Below are 25,250 nucleotides of genomic sequence, written 5' to 3'. Positions count from 1 at the left end.
ACCCACCAACATAGAGCGCAGGCTCGTCGATGTTGAGGCCGTCGCACCCGTTAGTCTGGCGGGGGTCGTTGCGGCGCCGTTCAGCGATGACTCGTGCGTCCCCCTGCTCCCTATCTTTCGGGGTTCGATGTTGGCTTGGATGTGCTCGAGGGTCAGAAGAGGCCATCGAGACATCGTCGGGGTCTTGATTCTACTACGCCCTCGCCGGCTATCATGGTGGGAAAAAAACCATGGGGAACACCCCTCCATACGGCCAGCAGTGCGGGTGCGGCTGTCACTTGGGGAGGTTGCAGTGGGCAAGCTCGTCGTGAGCCCCCAGCTTTGGTGAAACCGAGCAGGCTTTGGATGGTGGCACGCCATTCATCCATCTGCTCCGCTGCTGGCAGGAACCCCAGCAGTAGCTGAGCTCGCGCCATGGCCTCCGTGGTTGTGCTTGGCATGGATGTCGATGACGTCGACCGCACCGTAGCCTGGCTTCGGATGGTGCCAGTGGTGGCGACCACCGGTGCAATGGGGTCACGCATCGGTGGTGCTCGAAGATCAGCGGCTCCGTTGAGCGCAGCGATCAGGTTGGCTGGTCCGGGAGGAGGCGCATGCACCGCAGCCGCTCCCATGGTGGGAGCGACCGGAGGGCGATGGCTTGCCCTAGACCAAGCATCGTTGTTGCAGCTGTGCTCGTTGGCGAGGGGAGGGGTGCGCATGGAGTGACCCCCTCACTCGCACCTTGTAGTGCTTGATTGTCGAGACGCTGCTGATGCTATTCTCTTCCGGTAGCTCCGGGCCCCGTGTCGGCCACAGGGGAGGTGGTAATGGCACCGGCTTCTCCAACCACACCCCCAGCAGCGTCTACATCCTCGCGTGCCTCTGTATCCCCCGTGGCGTTAGAGGCCGCGGGCGGTGGAGCTTTCAAGGTGGATGGATGGGCCGAGGTGCCAGATTTCTTCTTGGGCACCATGGTCGATGGCGCTGTCGAGGATGAAGATGGCGATGAAGATGACGCGCGACGTACACTTCCAGGATCGCGCAAGCGCCCCCCCCCTACCTAGCGCGCCAAAGATGTCGCGGGATGTCCACGGGCACCTGTGGGACCGGGTGGCTGCTTCTTGGTTCGGCAGGGGGACGACGCATTACACAAAGAGCAGACCAGCGTACGGTAGTGCGGAAGATCAAGTTGGCCAGAAAAAACCCAAATATCGGAGAAGAAATATGAGGCTATAAGAGATCATGCATAAAAGAGATCAAAGAAACTCAAATACTTTCATGGATATAAAAACATAGATCTTATCAAAAACTCGAAGTTCATCGATCCCAACAAACACACCGCAAAAAGAGTTACATCATATGGATCTCCAAGAGACCATTGTATTGAGGATCAAGAGAGAGATTATGTCCAATTTAGTGGGTCCATCATGAATGCCTTTGGAGGGCTTCTTCCGCGGTCCTAATTTCGGATCGCGGAATCCGGCATTCACTGTCGTGTCTTCGGCTTCACCGTCGTTGTGGTGACGCTTATGTCTGTTGCACCATGGTTTCCCGTTTCCATCCCAGACTTCCAAGGTGTCGAGGTCTTCTAGGTTGCTGCTTCTACGAGCCAACCAACTATCTTCCCCGATGCAAAAGCGGGTCATTACAGAGGTGAGTGCCGACATGGTCCTTGGCTTATCCTAGCCGAGCTAGCATTGTAGCCACTCGTCCCGGATATTATGCTTAAATGCGGCTATGGCTTCGGCTTCCGGATAGTCGATGATCTGGTTCTTTTTGGTCAAAAACTGCCGAGCTGACTCGCCGGGCTGTTGGACCACGTGGCTCAGGTCATCGGCATCCAGAGGACGGACATAAGTGCCTTGAAAGTTAGCTCGGAAAGCATCCTCGAGCTCTTCCCAACTCCCTATGGAGTTTTCAGGGAGGTTCTTCAGCCAATGCTTGGCTGGTCCTTTGAGCTTTAATGGCAAGTATTTTATGGCATGGAGATCATCTCCTCGAGCCACGTGAATGTGGAGAAGAAAGTCTTCGATCCACACGGTTAGGTTTGTAGTCCTGTCGTACTGTTTGATGTTTAAGGGTTTAAATCCCTCAGGGAACTCATGCAACATACCTCATCTGTAAAGCACATCTGGTGAGTGGCACCCCTGACTCAGCCCACGTCGCACCGGAGTTCAGCTGCCATCCGGGCCCGGTGCTGCTCCCGAACTTTATCATTTTGGTCGAGCCAAGCTTGGTATCCGTCCCATCTATTAGGAGGGTATTCTCTAGATCCGCAAATGGACCTTGTTTGACCTATTCTAGCATCCAGGTCACGGGGTAAGTTGTATTCGTATTCTTGCCACTTTGACGAGGACGAGCGGGAGGGTGTTCGTCCTCACCAACCGGCCTGTCCTCGGAGCCATTAGGGTCCTCGGGATCAAACTACGCCTTGCGCTGCTTCAAATTATCTGGCTGTTGTTCGGTGGTAGCAAGGTCACTGAGGTTCTCCATATTGTCTGGGGTGTCATCTTCTGTGGTGCCCGTGTTGCTTTCTCTGCCCCGACGCCCCCTGGATTGTCAATGTTGTCTTTGGCGTTTGGGCGGATCCTCGCCCGGCTTGTTGCTATCTCTCCTGGTGGTGTCGTCCTTGTTATTAGTGCCATCACCGTTGTCCTTGGGGGTGTCCACCATGTAAACATCGTAGGTGGAGGTGTCCATCCATCGGCCGGTGACAGAAGGGGTAGTGTCAGCGTGGGCCATGTCTTTGTTGTCTTCATCCATGTCATCGGCCTCCTAAGAGGCGTAGTCCAGCATGTCGGTTAAGTCCTTGACAGTGGCTACTAAGTGGGTGGTGGGTAGGACATAAAATTCCCTATGGCCTGCCTCGAGGCCCCGCTGAGCATAGGCCAAGGATGGGCCATCCAAGATAGTCATCATTTGGATCCGATCTAGTGCCTCATTTAATAGGGCGAGACTAGCCGGATTAGAGTATGAGGTTTCTCCAGAGTCTGTCTCCGCTGTGATGGTGAGGAGAGGGGTGAGTTCGGCCAGGGCTGACCCCTGGTCTTTGGACGCCGAACTTGCGTCAAGGCTCAAAGCCAGATCCGTGGTAAGGAGGGTGAGTCTGGCTGAAGATGACTCGCGGTCTTCGAACATGGTGGTCGCGTCTAGGCTTGAAGACGGCTGCAAGGTAAGAGCCAATCTAGAGATCAGATCGGGAACATGTCCCAAAGTCGATGCTTCAGGGTATGTGGGCGTCTCGGATGAGGTTGAGAAGCCAGTGAATATAAGATCACCCCGAGCGTCAGTGACGTACTCTAGGTTACCAAACCTGATCTGGTCCTCGGGGGCGATGCTATCGACCTGGTCGAGATGACCCGTCGAGTCGGCGTGTAGAACAATGTTGTCGAACGCGAAAAGCTGGCCGGGGATGAAGATGTCCATGGTGTTGATGCCATCTCTGATGATTAGGCGAGCCATCGTTCTTTTCAGCAATCCAACAGAGGAACTCTTAGTGAAAGCACCAATGTCAGTGTCAAAACCAGCAGATCTTAGGTAGGGGGTCTGGAGCTATGGATCTTGGATCAATGGGGAACAAGGGACGAAGCACACGATGTTTACCCAGGTTCGGGCCCTCTGTAAGAGGTAAAACCCTATGTCTTGCTTGATTATATTGAAGTGTATAGGATGATTACAGAGTCGATCTACCACGAGATCAGATGAACTAAACCCTAGGTGAGTAGGATGATGATCGTTGTTTTATCCTCTACGGACTAAACCCTCTGGTTTATATAGACACCAGGGGTACTAGGATTACACATGATCGGTTACAACAAGCAAAAAAACATACCGAATCTTCTATCTTGACTTGGAGGACACACCAAGACTTCGAGGGGTTTCCTATCCGAACACGAAGTGGCCTTATAGCTCGGCCTTGTGGTAGTTGTATAGCGGCCCCACCTGTCCGGCCCACCAGAGGTTGGCCGGCAGCCCGAGGAACCCCTAGTGCAGGACTCCCTCAGCAAGGACTGAGATGGATGTTATGGTCTCAGAATTTGGGCAGAAGAAATCTTTCCAAGCCCTCTCCCCTCTCGGGAGAAAATAGTGGAGACAACCAAATTATCACTGGCAACATGTCCGAAAGTAGGCTCATCCCCAGTCTTATATGTAGTGGTATCATCCTCTACTTCCTAAGGTGGGTCTTCCTCCACGTCCATGGCAGGAGTCTCAGGAGAAATTTCTGCAAAATGTACACTAGATTCAGTTATGCGTGCGTCCAGGGAGGAAAGCACAACATTAATAGGCATGGTTGTCTGACAAACCATTTTAGTATTTGCCTTCTCCAGAATAGAGCAATCAAATTGTATATCCTCTGGAAACATGGCTGGTTTGTCCCCCTTTTGGGTAAGAGATAGTTTAGGTGCAGTATATACTTGGGCAGATCCTAGAAATCCACATGAGGCTCTATCAGAATCATACCAACATGCAAGTTCAGGAACAGTACATGCAAGTTCAGGGACGATTTACTACCATAACCCATAGTCCAATCAATCCATTTCGTTTGCACGCAATCATTACCATCAGAACCCAATAAAGGAATTAGTAGTGTATTGGTATTTACCATATTTTGCAGCTAAGTAATGGCATTACCATCTACCGGTTGGTTGAGATCAAAAGTATCAGAAGTAGGGGCAGTATTTTCAATTCCAAGAGTTGAAAGCGGCGAAGGATAATTTTCTACTAAAGAAGTCAGGGTCGCAATCCCCTCCTCTTTGGTACGTACCTTACCATCTTTGTGGGGGGGGGGTTCTTTGGCACTTTTTGTTTAATATGATAGACACATTTTTTGGGCTCCCAAATTCTCTAAGGAGCAAATGGGCCCTGGTAAAAATCACAATCTCTATAGATATGTCCCTAAAGATTGCAACGAAGGCATCGTATTTAGTTGTGACATTGGGGATGAAAATGACCGTAATCTAGGCATCGCGGGTATTTAATAGAGTCCTGAGACAAGCTTCTAGTAAAAAACAGTAGGTGGAGCCTTGGGCTAGTCTAGCCTTTCAAAGACAGAGACCCTCTCCTTGGAGTCACATTGAAAACCTTGGGCTTGATCAAGCCTATCAAAAACAGATGTGCGCACCTGCTGTTATGTGCGCGTCATAGTCTGAGGCCCATGATTTGAAATTGTTTTAGCCGCCTCAATGATTGTATGGGAGGAAATCTCTCGCATGCAAGACTGAATGTGCTAGAAGACAGACGTAGTCGGGATTCTCCTTGGAAGACTGGTAGAGAACAGGCTCTCAGTCTGACCCTTTGAGGGCGAAGATATGATGAGCAGTTTTAGAGTCGCATCTTCATCATCACTTAGGCGATCTAGAGAAGACCTTGGGTAATTGCTTCTGGAAAAATTGGATATCTCTGTGAAATCATGCTTGGCATAAAGCAACCTTTGATATTAGTGAATTCTTTCTACATGATACATGATAAAAAAGGAAGTTACTGTCATTAGCGTGGCTTGATGAGGTAATAAGGTATCCAAATGTCTCTTGTTCTGATCATCAAACATCTTTAGAGAGCCAAAGTGGATTAATGGCTGATTAACTTGGGGATAAAGAGGAGTAGGGGGCCTCCAAAGGTTTCTTGTTCTCGACTTCAAGCCTCTTCATGGAGCCAAATCACATGGATGGCTGCTTAAATTAAGGACCAAGAGCTATAGCATTTGCCCCTGATAAGATAGAATGAAAGAAGTGATTTAAATCTTTCATTGTCCCATGGCCTGAATGTTTTTTATGAGAGATGATAATCGAAGAGTTTGATTCCTCTTGTTCCTAGACTCTGAATTCACGCACAAAGTCGGGACCTCCATTTCCCCACAGATGGACTAATACCGTGAAGTGAAACCGGCTATAGCTTTTATGAGAGTAGATAAAGAAGCCCACCTGTCTTGAGCAAACTGAGAATCTTTAGGTATTATCCCGAAGAAATATCACATTATAGTCTGAAGCAATACCACCAAAACAGGCGCTGAGGTAGGGACAGACAGAGGTATATTCCAGGCGGTGCTTGAAGTGCTTGAAAGAAGCCAACAAGAAGAATTCATGACCACGTCCGCTAGGCAAGAAAGCAACTGGACAGTGGAATCCTTGCTAAACCGATCGTTGGAAGTAAATACCCAGGCGAAGGTCTAGACCAATCTCTAAACCTGAAACCTGTTTTTCTCCACCAATCAGATTATCCAAAGAAGTATCAACAGCCAAAGTGGGAAGAACCTTGGCAGCCGAAGCTGGGGACGATGGGTCCGCAGACGAAGCAGAAGGAGCAAAGGGGGCCATGGGGGGCGGGGAATGCCCAACCATACACCCAATCTTGGCCTTGTAACATGGGAAGGTGTCGGCATCCTGGGAACGGGGGTACCCAGACTTGCCTGCCTACGGCCCAGGGCGTGGCTCCACCAACGGCCTGGTACGACACACCTTCGGGAGCAACCACTCAAGACCCTCGCGAGGGGCCAAGCCTCGCGATGCGGACGACACCAAGACCTCCTAAGGGGCGGCCTCGCTAGGCTGGCTCCCGAGGAGCGGAGATATCTATGCAAGGGGCATCTCACGAGGTCTGCGTGACGTGAGCCATGACGACGGAAGCCAAGCGGGTGCCAGCGGGCGCAGAGTGCCAGTTTCCTCTTTGGTGCTAAAGATACAAGCATAGGCGAGAAGTCCTAAGGCATCAGGCAAAGGTTTCCATATCAATGCAACAAGACCAAGACCAGCAGGATGGTAGGACGGATGTACCGCGGTGCCCACGGCGGCGTCACCACCAGAGCCTTTGGCAGGCGAAGACCACATTTTGTCAGGATAACTTGTACTAGTTGTCTCCCTTCAAAATTGGCCGTAGTGGGATCCCTTCCCGCCTAGCATTTGGTAAGAGGACCAGGGCCTCTATAAATAGTACTTGGCACCACCGTAGTCAAGGATCGGCTCTTCAAGGACCGGCTCATCAAGGTTAGGCTCATCTTGGATCGGATCCACTCCACCAAGTCCATCTCACCAGCTCATCAAGCTCAAGAACACCTTTCCTCAGGAGACTCTTCATCCACTGTACTAGTTCATCCTTAGCCCACGAGGCAATCAACTACACAACACTAGAGTAGGGTATTACACCACAACGGTGGTCCGAACCAGTATAAACCCCCAAGTCTCTTGTTCCTTGGGTTTGGTGAGTTAGGCGTTGAGATCGTTGCGAGAGCATGCTAGGAAGAGAGAGATCTTTGTGCGCACCCTAGAGTTCGACCCTCAAGGGTTTGCCGAAACCCATAATCCAACATTTGGCATACCAGGTAGGGGTGCACCGAAGCTTCGCCTCTCCGCCTGCTTCGTCCTACTCCCATGGCAGACGCCACTCCCCTGATTGGATCGGCGGGCGCCCGTGGAGGCGTCGCGGGCATCCGGGCCTTCACCCCTGCCTTGCTGCAAGTGCAGTGGCCGCGCAAGTTCAAGCCAGAGATGCCGCCCGCTATGACGGCATGGCAGATCCAGCGGCCATCCTGCTGGCGTACGAGGAGGTGATTCTCGAAGCCGGAGGCGATGACCAAGTCAAGGGCAACTGGTTCAGTCTGGCGCCTGACTGCTCAGTATGCTGGGATCCTCGGTAGCCTCCTGGGAGGAGCTGCGCGGTCTCTTTGTCACGCGCTTTGGGACATAGGCGCCCCCCGCGGTAGCCGCTCTCCTTGGGGGTTCGCGGATGCCACCCTCGGATCGCCACGTCAAGCAGTTCGTCCGCCAGATGGGCGCTGCCCGTGTGCAGCAGGGGGCTCCCCCCGGATGGGCAGCGCCCCAGGCTGACCTCACCTTTAGTTTGGAGGACCACCCAGCAATCACCGCGGTCTCAGCCATGCTCTCGATGCTCTCCACGCCCACCATCTACAACGTAGCAGTCACCAAGACCCTCATCAACGGAGGAGTCGGCCTCAACGTTCTCTCCGTGGAAGCCTTCAGCCTGCACCAGGCCCTTCTCCGGAGTCGGTGACGGTTCCATCAGCCCCCTGGGGCAGATCCGCATCCCTGTCACCTTCGGCACCCGCGACAACTACCGCACCGAGCTTATTCTCTTCGACATAGCCCGCATCAGTCTCCCGTACAACGCCATCCTCGGGTACCTTGCCCTGGCTCAGGTCATGGCAGCAACTCACCCTACATACAATCGCATGAAGATGCCGGGGAGCAATGGCGTCCTCACCATGGCCGGGACACCAAGGAGACCCTGACGGCCCTCAAGCTCGCCTTCAGGGCTGCCGCGGCAGTGCGCCCGGCCGACGAAGCCGCCCCAGGAGCTAAGGGAGCCGCACCGACGAAAAAGAAGCAGTTGTTCACTCAGGACCGGGCCGAAAGGAAGCAAGTGCCGGTCGAGGAGGATGGATCCTCGGGAGCCACCTTCACCATAGGCGCTAACCTCGACCCGGACCAAGAGGAGGCATTGGTGAAGTTCCTGCGCGTGAACAAGGAGGTGTTCGCCTGGGAGCCCAAGCAGCTAGTAGGGGTCCCAAGGGGGTAATCGAACACCACTTAAGGGTGAGCCCCAGTGTGTGCCCTGTGAAGCAGAAGGCACGGCGACAGTCCACGGAGAAGCAGTCCTTCATCGTCCAGGAAACTCGCAAACTACAAGCGGCAGGTGTCATTCGCGAGGTCCGGTACCCGGAATGGCTAGCGAACCCCGTCGTCGTGCCCAAGAAAGGCGGGAAGGAACGCATGTGTCTCGACTTCACCAACCTCAACAAAGCCTGCCCCCAAGACTTGTTCCCACTCCCTCGCATCGACCAAATCGTCGACTCCACCGCTGAGTGCGACCTGTTATGTTTCCTGGACGCATTCTCGGGTTACCACTAGATCAAGATGGCGGTGGAAGACGTGGAGAAGACAGCCTTCTTGACCCCGTGTGGGGTATACTGCTGCACCTGCATGCCGTTCGGGCTACGCAATGCTGGGCGACCTTCCAGCGGCTGACGCACATCGCCCTGAGCCAGCAGCGAGGGCGAAACTCTGAATCCTACGTCGATGACATCATGGTAAAATCTCAAAAGGCAAGAACCCTCATCCAGGACATGGAGGAGACTTTCACCAGCCTGTGCCAGGTGGACCTGCGGCTCAACCCAGAGAAGTGCGTGTTTGGTATTCCCTCCGGCAAGCTTCCGGGCTTCCTCGTATCGCACAGCGGGATCGAAGCCAACCCGGAAAAGGTCAAGGCGATAGAAGACATGAGCCTGCCACAAACTGTCAAAGAAATGCAGAAGCTCGCGGGCTGCGTGACCTCGTTGGGGCGCTTCATCTCCAAGCTAGGAGAACGCGCCATGCCGTTCTTCAAGATGATGAAGAAGAAGGGCCCATTCGAGTGGACCCTAGAGGCCGACCTGTCGTTTCAAGACCTCAAGAGATACTTGACTAGCCCTCCGGTGATGGTCGCGCCTCGACCCCTCGAGCCCCTGGTGCTCTACCTGGCCACCATTCCCCACAGAGCTAACGCGGTGTTGGTGGCTGTCCGGGAGGAGCGCCAGGCCAAGGATGCGCCGCGTAATGTCGTACCTTCAGCCGGGACAGTACGACGCCAAGACGGCGCTGATAAAACAACGACGACACCCACGGACGATCAGGCCCCACAAGACGGTGTTTCTGGGCCTGCAGAGGCCATGATGGCTAACCAAGCTCCTGAGGTCCCCTCACCTCGGGAGGCGCCACAACCTCCGGAGGCCACAGGCTCCACCGACGCTCCCGCCCTCGTGGAACACCCGGTATAATTCGTCAGCACGGTGTTACGGGACGCAAGAGCACGATACCCCATGCCACAAAAGCTCTTGCTCGCGCTCCTGGTGGCCTCACGTAAGTTGTGTCATTACTTCCAAGGCCACACAGTCAAGGTCGTCTCGACCTACCCAGTAGAGAGGGTGCTCTAGAGCCCCAACGCTGTGGGAAGAGTCGTTGAGTGCAACATCGAACTGCAAGCTTTGCAGCTGGAGTTCAGCACAACCAGGGTCATCAAGAGAGCCACCCTCGCCTATTTCCTGGCAAAATGTACTGACGCTCCGGAGCCCGAAGCAGGCGAGACCCGATCCCTCTCGCTAGGAAATGAAGCACCAGATGGCTGGGTCATGTACTTTGATGGCGCCATTGCACGCCAAGGCATGGGGCTGGCGCCGTGCTCATCTCGCCCACCCAAGACAAGCTCTACTACGTCGTGCAACTCTGCTTCCAGCGGGGCAAGAAGGTCTCCAACAAGATCACAGACTATGAAGGTTTGATCACCAGCCTCAAGGCTGCCGCGGCCTTGGGGGTGAAGCGCCTCACCATCAAAGGGGACTCTGAGCTCCTCGTCAACTTCTCCAACAAGGTGTACGAGCCAAAGGACGAGCACATGGAGGCATACCTCGTGGAGGAACGCAAAATGGAGAAGCAATTCTTGGGCCTAGAACTGCAGCATGTGCCCCTCGGCACAGACAAGGAAGCGGATGATATCGCCAAGAGGGCATCAAGGTGACAGTCCCAGGAGCCTGGCATCTTCGAGGAGTGGCTCTTTAAGCCTTCGGCGGCCCCTCCGGCTGCGGAGCCTACGCCGCCTCAGGAGGAGCTCCCCCCCCCCCCCACCACCAGCAACCTCAGGAGCTCCTGCCTGCAGCCCGACCTCAGGAGCATGCCTGCTCCTTGCGCTTGAGACTTAGGAGGGATGTTGGACTGAAGAATTCAAGGTGTACCTGCTGCGGGGGACGCTGCCGGAGAAAGAGGAAGACACGGAGTGCATGGCCCACCAGGCTACGGCGTATTGCATCCAGGACAGTGAGCTGTACAGAAAACGACCAAATGATGTTTCTTTGCGATGCATCTCCAAGAAGTAGGGGAGCGAGCTGCTAGCTGACATACACGGCGGGGACTACGGGCATCACTCGTCGTCCCACACCCTAGTTGGCAAGGCGTTCTGCAGTGGGTTCTACTGGCCCACGACACTCAATGACGCAGCCGAGCTGGTAAGGTCCTGCGAGGCCTACCAGTTCCATGCCAAGCAAATCCACCAGCAGGCCCAGTGCCTCCAGACTATCCCAATCACATGGCCGTTCACGGTCTAGGGGCTAGATATCCTGGGTCCGTTCCCTCGAGCACCCGGGGGCTACCGCTCTCTCTACATCGCCATCGACAAGTTCACCAAGTGGGCAGAGGTGGAAGCCGTCTGCACGATCCCAGCTGGGTCGGAAGTTAAGTTCATCAAGGGCCTCGTGAGCCAGTTTGAGGTCCCTAACCGCATCATCACCGACAATGGCTCACCGTTCACTAGCAATCTCTTCAAGACATATTGTACTAACCTTGGAACGCAGATTTGCTACGCTTCGGTGGCACACCCCAGGAGCAACGGCCAAGCCAAGCGCGCCAACGCGGAGGTCTTGACCAGGACCTTCAAGAAGAAGCTTGAGGCCTGCGGCAGGGGCTGGCATGACGAGCTCCAGTCCGTGCTATGGTCCATCCGCACCACCGCCACCAAGCCGACAGGCGAGACCCTGTTCTTCCTCGTCTACGGAGCAGAAGCGGTTCTCCCTCACAAGGTCAAGCATCGCTCCGCGCGGGTCCTGGCATTCGGCGAGGCACGTCAAGACGCCATGCGGGGGACAGACCTCGTGCTGGGGGAGGAGCGCCGCCATCAAGCCTCACTCCAGGCGGCGAGATACCAGCAGGCGCTGCAATGGTACCACTGCCGCAACATCCGCTCCAGGACGATCGAGGTGTGCGATCTCGTCCTGAGGCGGGTGCTCTCCAGGGAAGGTCTGCATAAGCTCTAGCCCATGTGGGAGGGCCCATTTAGGATTGCCCGCGTCTCCAGGCCTGGCGCCACGCGCCTGGAGACATAGTACGGGACCCCCATCCAAAATGCCTCGAACATCCAGCACCTCTGGAAGTTCTACCCATGAAGCAAGGCCCAGTACCTGTGAAGGTCTCCTCTCGTGATACTCTCACGTAATAATGAGTGGGGTTGTACACGCCCCGGAGTCTCCGGAGTGCCGCCCTCTGGCCTCGGGGGCTCCCTCCCACGTCCTAGTGGCAGCACTTAGCTCCTTGCTGGTGAGAAGACTAGACTTGGTGTCGGACGCGGCTGTTCATTTGCTTTCTGTAGTTGGTTTTCCCCCCTTTTATGAAATTTGGAGTTCTAGCATTTCTCGATTGCTCGGTTGAACCCATTATTTTTCTCTATTTCTTTGCTCGGTTCTTTGTTTCACGCCAGGGAGGGCGGCAGTTGCCTGACCCTCTCCCTCGCGTGCCTCGCGCGGGGGCTGGGCAGGTGTGTGCGTGTGCTGGGCTAACCTAAGCCTCGGACATGCCTCACCAAAGCCCTGTCCCTCCAGAGCTTCGCTTCCCCTGACCTTTGCGAGGCACCCTTGATTGTGCTTGCGGTTAGCGCAACACTCTAAGTCCGTGCCCCACGGGTAACGCGACGTGGTAGGCAATGATCATAAGGCCTCGTGCAAGGAAGGATAAGGCACCCGACAGACGTCCTAACAATTTTTGCAGCTCTGTGGCACCTCCCGAGGTCAACGGCTCCCGAGCCAGCAACAAGGAGGGCTCACCAGGTGCCAGAGGGCGCGCCCTCATGAGGCAGGAAACTACCATGGGCGCATCCAGCTAAGTTATCCCTCTATGTCTACATGAAGCACGAACACCATAACACAACACAGGAACAATAAACATAACACAAGTGGCATGAAAATTATGGTTCATTACACGCCCTCGCAGGGCCCCATACTTGTTTCTTATAATGCAGGAGGAAAGCAAAGGACTGGCGAAAGAGGCTCCTATGGCGCGGCTGCTCACGAGGAACGGCCCCCCGGGATCAGCAGGAGCCCTCCTCGCGCTTCACTACGGCGCGGTGACGGGACGACCCGCCACCGTCCTTGAAGCGAGCCCGATGGCGTGGCGGCTGGTCGTAGCCGCCACTGCTGGAGCTTTTGTGGAACGAGCCACGGCCGTCGTCGTGGGCGAGTCCACCCTCGTCCTCATCACAACCGTCACCAAGGCCGAGAACTTCGTCACCCTCGCTGTCTTTAGGGCAGTACCCGGCACAACAACCATCTTCCCCGAACACCCTCATGAAGAGGGTCGCAGCACCGTCGTACTTGAAGTGGAGGGTGCACCGCCTACTCAAACCGCGTGCGCGGGAAAACGTCAGCCAGCCGCGGGCCAGGGCTACATTGCCCATGATGGAGACCTCCACCGCGACCCACGAATCCTTGATGCAGTAGCCGTCGGCCTCCATCTAGAGGCCGCCAGGACCTGTGGCCGGTAGCTCGCCGGCAAAAGAGCGTGGAAGCTGAAGGCAGGTGCCGGCCGGGTTCTCCGACCACACGATGAACTCCAGCAGCACCTTCGTTGAGTGGAAGCGCGGACGGGGAGGGCGGGCGACCATGGCGCGCCTCCCTTTGTGGCAGGACTGTCGCATCTCAGGCGGCTCCCGCCGCGCGAGGATACGCCGCTGCGGCTGCCAAGAGTGGCGCCAGACCCCGAAGAAGTTTGTCCGCGCCCACAGGGGACCACAGCGGGGGTTGCCACGTGCTTGTAGGGGCGGCCGCGACCCCGCTTGGGCGGTGGTGAGTCGGGCCCCTCCTGGCGCGTCTTCCCCTTCTCTGCGGCCGGTAATCTCTTCGTCAGCGCCATGGGTGTCGCAACGGGACGGCGGAGCAAAGAGGAAGAAGAAGAAGCAAATGGAGTGGAGGAGAGGATGAGCGACGGGGGCTCCGCCCCTCTCCTCATTTATAGCCAGAGGGAGGCCAACCGCCGGCCTCCATGATCTAAGGTAATGATGATTTTGTTCTGCATGCAGCAGGGACTCGTCAAGTCGGACGGTTGCCAAGGCAGCATGGGGAAGTGGAGATGCCCACGTCCTATCAATCGCCATGCGTCAATCAAGGACGCAGGCGGTTGGGGCCTACGGCGCACTGCACTTGCCCTTTGGCTTCGCCTCGTCGCCAAGTCCAAGTGCGCCTTGGGCCCGGGGGCTATTGTCGGCGTCCTGGGAATGGGGGTACCCAGACTTGCCTGCATGTGGCCTAGGGCGTGGCTCCACCAATGGCCTATTACGGCCCACCTTCGGTAGCAACCACTCAAGACCCTCGCAAGGGGCCAAGCCTCGCGAGGCGAATGACACCAAGACCTCCTCAGGGGCGGCCTCGCTAGGATGGCTCCCGAGGAGTGGAGATATCTATGTAATGGGCACCTCGCAAGGTCCGCGTGATGTGAGCCATGACGACCGAAGCCAGGCGGGCTCCAGCGGGCGCAGAGTGCCAGTTTCCTCTTTGGTGCTAAAGAGGCAAGCGCAGGCGAGGAGTCCCGAGGCATCACGCAAAGGTTTCCATATGGGTGCAACATGACCAACACTACTGCAGGATGCTGCTAACGCGACACTACAATCATAGACCCCTCGAGAAACTGTGTGCGATGCAATAATCGCAAACGGTGCTGTATGAAAACCGTCAGAAATGTATAAAACGTTTGCGATGACGGTTGCATCAAACATGGTTCAGGTTTTAGTTGCGTGTGCGATGAAGGGCATACGGTTCAATTCAATTAACTGTTTGCGATGAGGAGGAACAAAAGAAATGAGTAACCAGATGAAGGCATGTGCGATACACAACATACGGTTCACTCGGATGAACTGTTTGTGATTAGGCAACACAAAAGAAACGGTCATCCAGATCAAGGTGTGTGTGATTGAGGGCATATGCTTCAGAAGGATTAACTTTTTGCGATTAGGTAACAGAACAGAAACGGGTCAGCCCGATCAAAGTGTCTGTTATTGATGGCATACACTTCACATGGATGAACTGTTTGCGATTAGCCACAACAAACTGAAATAGTTTAGATCAACGTGTGTGCGCTAGACGGGCACACACGTTCTAATTAAAAGAAGCGTGCGTGATGGTGCTGACATTGCCTATTGTGGTGCACCCTATGGTGCAAACGCCACGTACGCGGCCGAGAAGGCGTACGTGCCCACGTTACGCCTTTCGGGAATAGTGTCGCACTTATAACCGTCAGGAAATTTTGAGCATGCGTCCCATCACATTTTTTAGAAGAACAGGGAGGCCACGTCCCATCACATTCCAAATTGCAAACCTGTTCACACCAATCAAAACCTAAACGGTTTCCCACTTAGGAGCGTATTACTACTCCGTTATAAATACTACTACTCCAAGATGACTACACATTCCCTCAACTCCTCATCCACAAAAACAAACAAGTCATTCATCATGGTTCCCTTGCGTCCGCCATGGCCAGCATGAGTTCTGGGTCGAGAGATTGCCACCAGGGAGAGGCGAGCCTAGAAGCAGGAGCACGAGAGATGTCTCGCATCGCCGTGAAAGCAGCCAACATACCGCGTGCACGGCCGTAGCAGCATAGAGGTCCCGCCACGCCGCCAAAGCAGCACGGAGGACCCACCACACCGTCGATTCAGCAGACTGGTCCGGCCGCGCCGCAGAAGCAGAAGAGATGTCCCGCCGTGCCGCGAATGCAGCAGAGATGTCCTTCTGCACTGTGGTGGCCTAGGAAAATGCCTCACGAGCAGACGAGGACTCTTATAGGCGCATGCATTCCCTTGTCCTTAGGGAGATGGATCAGATCTCCAGGTGGGAGAGGTTGCAGGATGACCTGAAAGCCTCATTTGAATAGTATACCAACGTCATCCGTCAACTAAATGAGAGCAATGCGAAGCTCCAGGCCAAGCGCCACCTGCTGAGGGCGAAGATCGTCAAAAGTGTGGAGCAGCAGACCACTACCTTGTTGAAGAGGATCGGCGTCATCGTCAAGAAACTTAGGGACGAGAATGCCATGCTGCGCATCGAGCGCAGAAGGCTGGTGGAGGAATTCGAGGATGCTCTCAGGCAGCATCTTGAGGACAAGAAAGAGCTCGTCGCCACTCGCCGCGGAGACTAGTTCCCGCAGCCTGCAGCAACCCATCAAGAAAGTAGAGTTCAGCTAGCCAGATCGTTGTCTTCTGGCTTCTTCTTTTGCCCTTGTGTATTTCGGGCGTTTCTGCATGTGGCTTTTTTAATTATGTTTCTAAATATGTAAGAAAATTATTATCCACTTTCATCGTCCTTATATTCATCATGCTTGCTATAAAGCGTAGTCGATGCTATATAGGTCCGTCAGATCTTACATCAAGATCCATGCAAAACTTTCTTTTCAGATTTTCATTTTTCTCTCTTAAATCTTAGTCCAGTGAGACATATAGCCAAGCCGTAGAACAGGTGCTCGGGCGCCATTAATGGAGACATTGGGAGGGAGGTGCGTGGCGGGTAGCGGTCAAAGGGCTCTCCTCCCGATGAGCACGCGCAGGAGTCTGATCGCACGCCTCCCGTACTCAAATAGCTACCCCGCACGACACCTCTTAGCCAATAAAAAAGGGGACGCGTGGCCGCATGTAATTGGTAAGTCTAACACCCACGGTTTCAATAATACATGTGTTTCCGATTTGTAATGTGACAGCACTTGTTCCAAAATGACTTTGTTGATTGTTAATGTGTGGGCCTTCGCAAATCGGACAGAAAAATTACCACAGCATGTTGGTGCCATGTCATGAGACCATGCCAAGTTTCATGATTTTCAGGCGTGTTTTGGAATTACAGGAATTAAAAAACCAAGTTTCTCAATCTTTCCAGCCAAGCCACAACGCCCAGATGTTTAAATTTCACTCCCATCTCTTGCATGGGACCTAGAAATTCACCCAAGGACACACATGTGATTTTTCAAACAACTTTGGTGCACTAGAGCATGTACTTGTAGTTCAAATTTGAATTATGCACATTAAAAATCCTTAGAAAATAGTGTTGGCCCAGGCTTTCTTTGATGGTTCTCTTCAGCTAGAAAATATTAATGACTCATACATCACTCCGGTGCCTAAAAAGCACTCTCCTGAAGAGGTGGGTGATTTTAGGCCTATCTCTTTAACTGGGATGGGTCTTAAATTCCTATCTAAGATGGTATCCAATAGGTTTCAAGAGGTGATTATGCAGTGTGTTCACAAGAACAAGTATGGTTTCGTAAAAAGCAGAACAATCTAGGATTGCATTGGATGGACTTTTGAGTATTTACACCAGTGTCATCAGTCAAAGAGACCAATTGTAATACTTAAAATGGATTTTGAGAAGGCTTTTGATTCTCTTGAGCATGATGCTATAGTGCAAATTTTGAGATGTAAGGGCTTCAATGAGAAGTGGATTCTTTGGATGAAGCAGCTATTATCCACAGGTACCTCCTCTGTTCTGCTTAATGGAGTTCCTGGTAGGAAGTTCATCTGCAAAAAAGGTGTCAGACATGGTGATCCAGTCTCCCCCCCCTTTTGTCCTAGTTGCTGATCTTTTACAAACAGTCATTAATGACATGTTTAGAAGAGGCATCCTTCACCTTTCCATACCTTGTCAATACCAAGATTACCCTGTGATTCAGTATGCTGATGATACATTTATTATTTTGCCTGCTGTCAAGGATCAGCTTGTAGCTCTAAAGTACATGCTGAAGGTCTTCTCTATGTCCACCGGTCTTGATGTAAACTACCACAAATCCTTGATTATACCAATCAATGTGAATTCTGCGGTGATGACTGAATTAGCCGCTGCTTTTGGGTGTCAGATTGGAAAAAATGCCTTTTACTTACCTTGGGTTGCCTATGGGAACTACAAGGCCAAAAATGGTTGATTTTATGCCATTGGTAGACTGCATGGAGATAAGAATGACAATTAGCTCCTCTTTTTTAAATCAAGGAGAAAGACTATAGTTTTTGAACTCAGCCTTGTCTTCTATGCCCATTTTTTCCTTTGCAGTTTGGTTGTTCCTACTGGCATCTTGAAACAACTGGAGAGAATTTAGAGGCAATGCCTCTGGAGGAAACACAAGGGTGAGCCTGCTCCTTCACTTGCTGCTTGGGACCTTATTTGTAGGCCAAACAACAAGGGAGGTCTTGGTATTCTCAACCTCGGTGTTCAGAATGTAGCCCTTCTGCTCAAACATGCAAATAACTTTCTCAATAAGAAGGACCTTCCCTGGGTGTTTTTAATCTGGGACTCTTACTATTGTGGCTCTATCTGGTGGAAAGATATATGCAAGATCATGCAAAGCTACAAAGAAAGTGCTTGGGTGCAGATAAATGAAGGGGACACTGCCCTCATGTGGTCAGATAACTGGCAGCTTGATCAACATGTTTCTAACCTTCAATTCAGATTTCCCAGGCTGTTTTCATATGTTAAGGACCCATGGATCACTATTAATGAGTTTTTTGACTCACAAGATGTGTTCCAACACTTCCATCTTCCTCTGCCTAGTCAAGCTTTTGATGACCTAGCCACTCTCCAGTCTCTAATGGACGGCCACAACAGGGCACCTGGGTCCAAGGACGTCTGGTTTTGGCATGGCACTGCCAAGGGATACATGCCAAAGATGTTTTACTTCCATACTTTTGCATCAGAGTCCTATAACCCATTGACCACTTGGATGTGGAAATCCTCTTGTCCAATGAAAGTCAATGTTTTTGCTTGGATGCTCATTATGGACAGATTAAACACGAAGGACATGGTGGAAAGGAGACATTGGCATCTGGAGGAGGGAGTCAATTGTGTTCTATGTCCTTTATAGGCTAGGGAAACAAGGGATCATCTGTTCTTCAATTGCAACTTCAGTGTCAGAGTCTGGAACTATTTGCAAGTTGATTGGTCATCTGGTGACTCCATGACTGATTTGGTTATCAATGCTAGAAGGAGCTTTGGGAAACCCTTCTTCACTTAAGTGGTGTTTATTGCATGTTGGAATATATGGATCATCGGGAATGCTAAAGTGTTTAGGCATGAGAGAGCTAGGTTTAATAAATGGATAAGTGCATTCATTCATGACATTACTTTGATGCAATATAGAGTGAAAGCCGCCTACAAGGATGACCTCCTTAGATGGGTCTCATTTCTGCCTCCTTGAGGCCCTTGTTTTGTATTTTTTTTCTCCTCTTTTTTTCCTCTTTAGAATAGTTTGATTACCCCTTGCAATCCCCCCCTTTGTAATGGTATTACTTTTTTAATAATGTTTTATTATGATGTGGGGGTCTTCCCCTACAGTTCCCGGTCAAAAAAATTATGCACATTAAATGCCCAGAAACTCAATTAATGTATAAAAAGGCCAAACGAACTCGAAATAATTCCAAAATTTAGCACGGTACTTCTATTTGGTTTAATCTGGCTGTGTAATAAAATTAAGGCAGGAGAAGGCAGTGTACGTATGTCGTTTCACACAAGGAGGTGACACGTTCCCTCTCGGAACCACAAGGCTTCTTGAGCGAAGCTCCACTTTGCAAGAAGCTTACACCAAAGCTTGTCCCAATTCGGCCAAAAAAATTACCGCAGCATGTTGGTGCCATATCATGAAACCATGCCATGTTTCATGATTTTCAGGCGTGTTTTGGAATCACAGGAATTAAAAACCCAAGTTTCTCAATCTTTCCGGCCGAGCCACGACGCCCAGATGTTTGAATTTCACTCCCATCTCTTGCATGGGACCTAGAAATTCACCCAAGGACACACATGTGATTTTTCAAACAACTTTGATGCACTGGAGCATGTGCTTGTAGTTCAAATTTGAATTATGCACATTATATGCCCAAAAACTCAACTAATGTATAAAAAGGCGAAACAAGCACGGAATAATATTTAGCATGGTACTTCTATTTGGTCTAATCTAGCTGTGTAAAAGAATTAAGGCGGGAGAAGGCAGTGTACGTATGTCATTTCGCACACGGAGGTGAGACGTTTCCTCTCGGAACCACAAGCCTTCTTGAGGGAAGCTCCGGTTTGCAACAAGCTTACACCAAAGCTTGTCCCAATTCGGCCAAAAAAATACCACAGCATGTCCGTGCCATGTCATGACACCATGCCAAGTTTCATGATGTTCAGGTGTGTTTTGTAATTACAGGAATTAAAAAACCAAGTTTCTCAATCTTTCCGGCCGAGCCACGACAGCCAAATGTTTGAATTTCACTCTAATCTCTTGCATGGGGCCTAGAAATTCACCCAAGGACACACATGTGATTTTTCAAACAACTTTGGTGCACTGGAGCCTGTGCTTGTAGTTCAAATTTGAATTATGCACATTAAAAGCCCAAAAACTCAATTAATGTATAAAAAGGCCAAACGAACCCACAATAATTCCAAAATTTAGCACGGTTCTTCTATTTGGTCTAATCTGGCTGTGTAAAAAAATTAAAGCGGGAGAAGGTAGTGTACGTATGTCGTTTCGCACACGGAAGTGACACGTTCCCTCTCGGAACCACGAGCCTTCTTGAGGGAAGCTCCGGTTTGTAAGAAGCCTACACCAAAGCTTGTCCCAATTAGGCTAAAAAATTACTGCAGCATGTTGGTGCCATGTCATGAGACCTTGCCAAGTTTCATCATTTTCAAGCATGTTTTGGAATTACAGGAATTAAAAAACCAAGTTTCGCAATCTTTCCAGCTGAGCCACGATGCCAGATGTTTCAATTTCACCCCCATCTCTTGCATGGGACCTAGAAATTTACCGAAGGACACACATGTGATTTTTCAAACAACTTTGGTGCATTGGAGCACGTGCTTGTAGGTCAAATTTGAATTATACACATTAAATGCGCAGAAACTCAATTAATGTATAAAAAAGGCCAAATGAACACGGAATAATTCCAAAATTTAGCGTGATACTTCTATTTGGCCTAATCTGCCTGTGTAAAAAAATTAAGGCGGGAGAAGGCAGTGTACCTACATCGTGTCGCACACGGAGGTGACACGTTCCCTCTCGGAACTAGGAGCCTTCTTGAGGGAAGCTCCGGTTTGCAAGAAGCTTACACAAAAGCTTGTCCCAATTCAGCCAAAAAATTACTGCAGCATGTTGGTGCCATGTCATGACACCATGCCAAGTTTCATGATTTTCAGTCGTGTTTTTGGATTTACAGGAATTAAAAACTAAGTTTCTCAATCATTCCGGCCGAGCCACGACACCCAGATGTTTGAATTTTATTCCCATTTCTTGCATGGGACTTATAAATTCACCCAAAGATACACATGTGATTTTTTTAGCAAACTTTGGTGCATTTGAGCATGTGCTTGTAGTTAAAATTCGAATTATGCACATTAAATGCCAAGAAACTGAATTAATGCATAAAAATGCCAAACGAACCTGGAATAATTCCAAATTTAAACACGACACTCATGTACTAGTTGCATGTTCACTGTACGTAAATGTTCTAGCAATTCAAACACCATCCTTTCCCTCTGTAACACCATTTTGCCTTTCAAAACATAATGATAAAATGAGGTATACCACAAACAGTTTACTAGACAGAATCGTGCGGGATGCGATATAAAATATCTTGGCGCACCGTCTTGTCTGGCTTACGCAGGAAGCTTCATCGTCTACAGTCCACCGCCCCCGCTTGAACCACACTTGTGCGGCAGTTTCTCGCGGCACCGAGCGAAAAAAAAATTGCCATCACGGAAATATCTATCTCCCTGCCCCCTCCCTCCTACCAAAAGCCACATTTCCACTTTTCCTCCTTGCTTTCCAAGTTCAAACCTTCACTACTGCTTACTAGCAGCTTAGCCTCCTCACCGGTGACCCTTCTTCTTGTAGCGCCGCCTCCTCGCCGGCAACCCTTCTTCTTGCAGTGCGGCCTCCTCGCCGGAGACCCTTCTTCTTGCAGTGCCACCTCCTTGCTAGCAACCCTTCTTCTTGCTGCGCAGCCTCCTCACCGCCAACCTTTCTTCTTGCTGCGCGGCCTCGTCGATATGGTTAGGTAATCAACACCCCACCCACACCATCCTCCTCCTTTCCCGTCCCACATGCCCCGACTGACGGAGCGACACCTTCCGCCGAAATCACTACCCCCTCCTCCAATTAAGCGCCACCCACAGCCATTTTACACGCAGTATAACATGGAGCTGAGTAGTATGCGGCCGCACGCGCGAACGAGGTAGCTATGGCTGACATGTGTGTCGACCGCCAGATCTTGGAGGAGCACCTCGTCTTCGAGGCCATCCTCGACACTGCCGCACTATTGTCTACTTTAAAATGCAGTTCATGATGTTTTCTCGAGGCCACCGCCAGTGCCTTATAGTGATTTGTCCTCTGTAATGTTAATATGCAATCTGATGTTCAGTTAACAGCTTGGTCCACTAAAATGTAATGTTGGGTTAACACTTTGGTCCAACAATTGCTACATTTTGTAGTACTGTTCTCAAGCATTCTTTGTTTTGTTAACTGTCTTATCTTCTCGTACATGCTTCTATTCTGCAATGTCGTGCTCAATTAACTATTTTGGTTTATTTGGTATGATGTCCATTTAATTGTTTGGTTCAGTGCTGCAATTTGATTTTCATTTGTTGTGGGTACAGTTTTGTATTGTTATGCATGTGACACCAAGCGAATTTGGCTGTACTCAATACATATTCTACTGATAGTATGGCAACTCTCAGTTAACCTGATCAAGATCTTCCTTATGTGTGTTGTAGGGAAACAATGGGAGACACTGCGGCTTACCATCGAGGTTTGTTCAATCAGGGTCCTTTGGCTAGTAGCACATTATTGTGTAGTTGCAGAAATCATTCTAATATTTAGGTTTCTTACAATTTGGTCTTGCACATGTAGGTCCTGCTGTTAGAGGCTTAGACCCACTGTTCGACCCATTTTGCATATGGGGAAATGAGATGTCCATGAATATCAGTCAAGTCAAGAAACTCAGAAAGATTGTTAGGATGAAGAAACTTGGGACGAATAACAGCAAGATCTTTGTTTGCACAATGAAGAAGACAGCAGTCAACTATAGGATGGTACCTACTCTTTTACCTTGTTTTTACCCCTTGCTCCATTTGAAAATTTACAACAACGATTTATGCATAGCTTTGTTTTCAGTACTTTCCAAAGCAGTTCACCGATGATTACCTCCCAAACCACATGCATGGTCAAGAGGCGAGGAAGGTATTCATTCAACACCCACGGTACAAATATTGAAGTCTTGCTGAAGAGAACGCAGGTTGGGCAGGCAATTATCCATAGCCATTGGCCTAAAGTTGCAAGGACATTCAACATCACTGAAGGCTCAATATTTTCCATCCGCTTCTACAGTTTCCCAGATGAGATTCATCTGTCTATTTATCGTGTATGATGCTACTTTCCAAAGGTTTTTGATGTTGCATGTGAAACTTGGTACTGTTGTGTAATGGCATAACTGAGTGCTGAAGCTATTTGATGTAACTTGATTATGAAATCCTGGTTGCTTTTATACGGATATGAAATATCTTGTGTATTTTATAAGAAATATTAGTTTGATTAGTACATGGATTATCAATAATAGGCTAATTACCCTACTTATTGTGGTTTTCTATTGCAAACGGTTACTCAGACAACACTGTGGGCGATGAACTCAAATAACCCGCACGGTTTCTAGAAAGTAGGCATGTTCGATCAACTAACAATCACACACAGCCTCCGGCAGCGAACTGATTGCATTAGGCCACCTTGCACAAACGTTTCCACACAAAGACTGTGTGGGATGTACATACCTACAGAAATGATTTTCTAGGATTCACCGTGTGGGATGTACATACCTACGGAAATGATTTCTGGGATTCACCGTGTGGGATGTGCATACCTACGGAAATGATTTCTGGGATTCACCGTGTGGGATGTACATACCTACGGAAATGATTTCTGGGATTCATCGTGTGGGATGTACATACCTACGGAAATGATTTCTGGGATTCACCGTGTGGCATGTACATACCTATGGAAATTATTAGGTTTCCATGCCTCGCCCGATCGCACACGGCCCCAGCCTGGGTCCCACGAGGGCCTATCCCTGATGATTTATGGGTCGTGTGGGAAGGACCCCCCTATCACCCACACTCACTTGGCGATGGTTCCAAATGCCGTCGTAGAAGGGGGTTTAAACAATTTGTTTAGGACATCGTTGTACCAGTGCAAGACCAACAGGACGGTAGGACGGAGGTCATCGCGGAGGCCACGGCGGCGTCACCACCAGAGCCTTTGGCAGGCGAAGACCACCTTTTGTCAGGATAACTTATACTAGTTGTCTCCCTTCAAAATTGGCCATTATGGGATCCCTTCCCGCCTAACATTTGGGTAGAGGACCAGGGCCTCTATAAATAGGACTAGCCACCACCTTAGTCAGGGATCGGCTCATCAAGGATGGGCTCATCTTGGATCGGATCCACTCCACCAAGGCCATCTCACCAGCTCATCGAGCTCAAGAACACCTCTCCTCAGGAGGCTGTTCATCCATTGTACTAGTTCATCCTTAGCCGACGAGGTAATCCACCACACAACACTAGAGTAAGGTATTACACCACAATGGTGGCCCGAAGCAGTATAAACCCCCGAGTCTCTTGTTCCTTGGGTTCGGCGAGTTAGGCCTTGAGATTGTTGCGAGAGCGAGCTAGGAAGAGAGAGATCTTCATGCGCACCCCAGAGTTCGAACTTCAAGGGTTTGCCGGAACACAGAATCCGACAGAAGGAGATCTCATCTCCGGTGGAAATGGATTCGCCGTCACGGAGCAAACGAGCATACAAAGTTACCTTGTCCTCATCACGGAGAGCCAGACGCCCTGTCGAGGAGAGGGATACCATCCCTACATGAAGGGATATTTTGGCCATTCACATATCAGTGTGGAAGCTGGCTGCCCAAGGTGTAGAAAAGCGGCCGCGACGAGATCTGCACGGGCAAACACCAAATCATTCTGAGACATGGTGACCGAAGGGAAGCAGGAGAATGGGACTTACTAGCAGAGGTGGAAGTCACCGCGAGGAGGGGCGGCCGGCCGGGCGGCGGTGGTGGAGGTCAGATCATCATGATAGTCGATCCGTCAATTTTGCCCTCTATAGCAGGGTAATTCATGATAATGGTAAATCCCCACTCATCATTCATGGATATTGATCTTGAAAGAAATTTTTTACAAAAGCGTTTTGTAAAAAAGGAAGAGTTGATCTTGTGAAATTTCCATTTTAGTAGCAATACTAAAAGTATAAATGGATTAAATGACGAGTGTTATTTATATAACAAACAAGACTATTTTTGACAGAGGGTTCAAAAGGGATGTATATAAGATACAATTAAAAGATTTTGTCACGAATATCGTAATGCAAGTTATGAGTATGATTTGAAATAATGTATCAAATAGCTAGAATTTGATAAAATAATTGGAGAATTTGGAGTTTATTAAGAAGCTTCTAGATACAAGAACTTTA

Source organism: Triticum urartu, chromosome 6 (assembly GCF_003073215.2).
Source record: "Triticum urartu cultivar G1812 chromosome 6, Tu2.1, whole genome shotgun sequence".
Taxonomy (NCBI): Eukaryota; Viridiplantae; Streptophyta; class Magnoliopsida; order Poales; family Poaceae; genus Triticum; species Triticum urartu.
Note: the sequence above shows the minus strand (reverse complement) of the source record.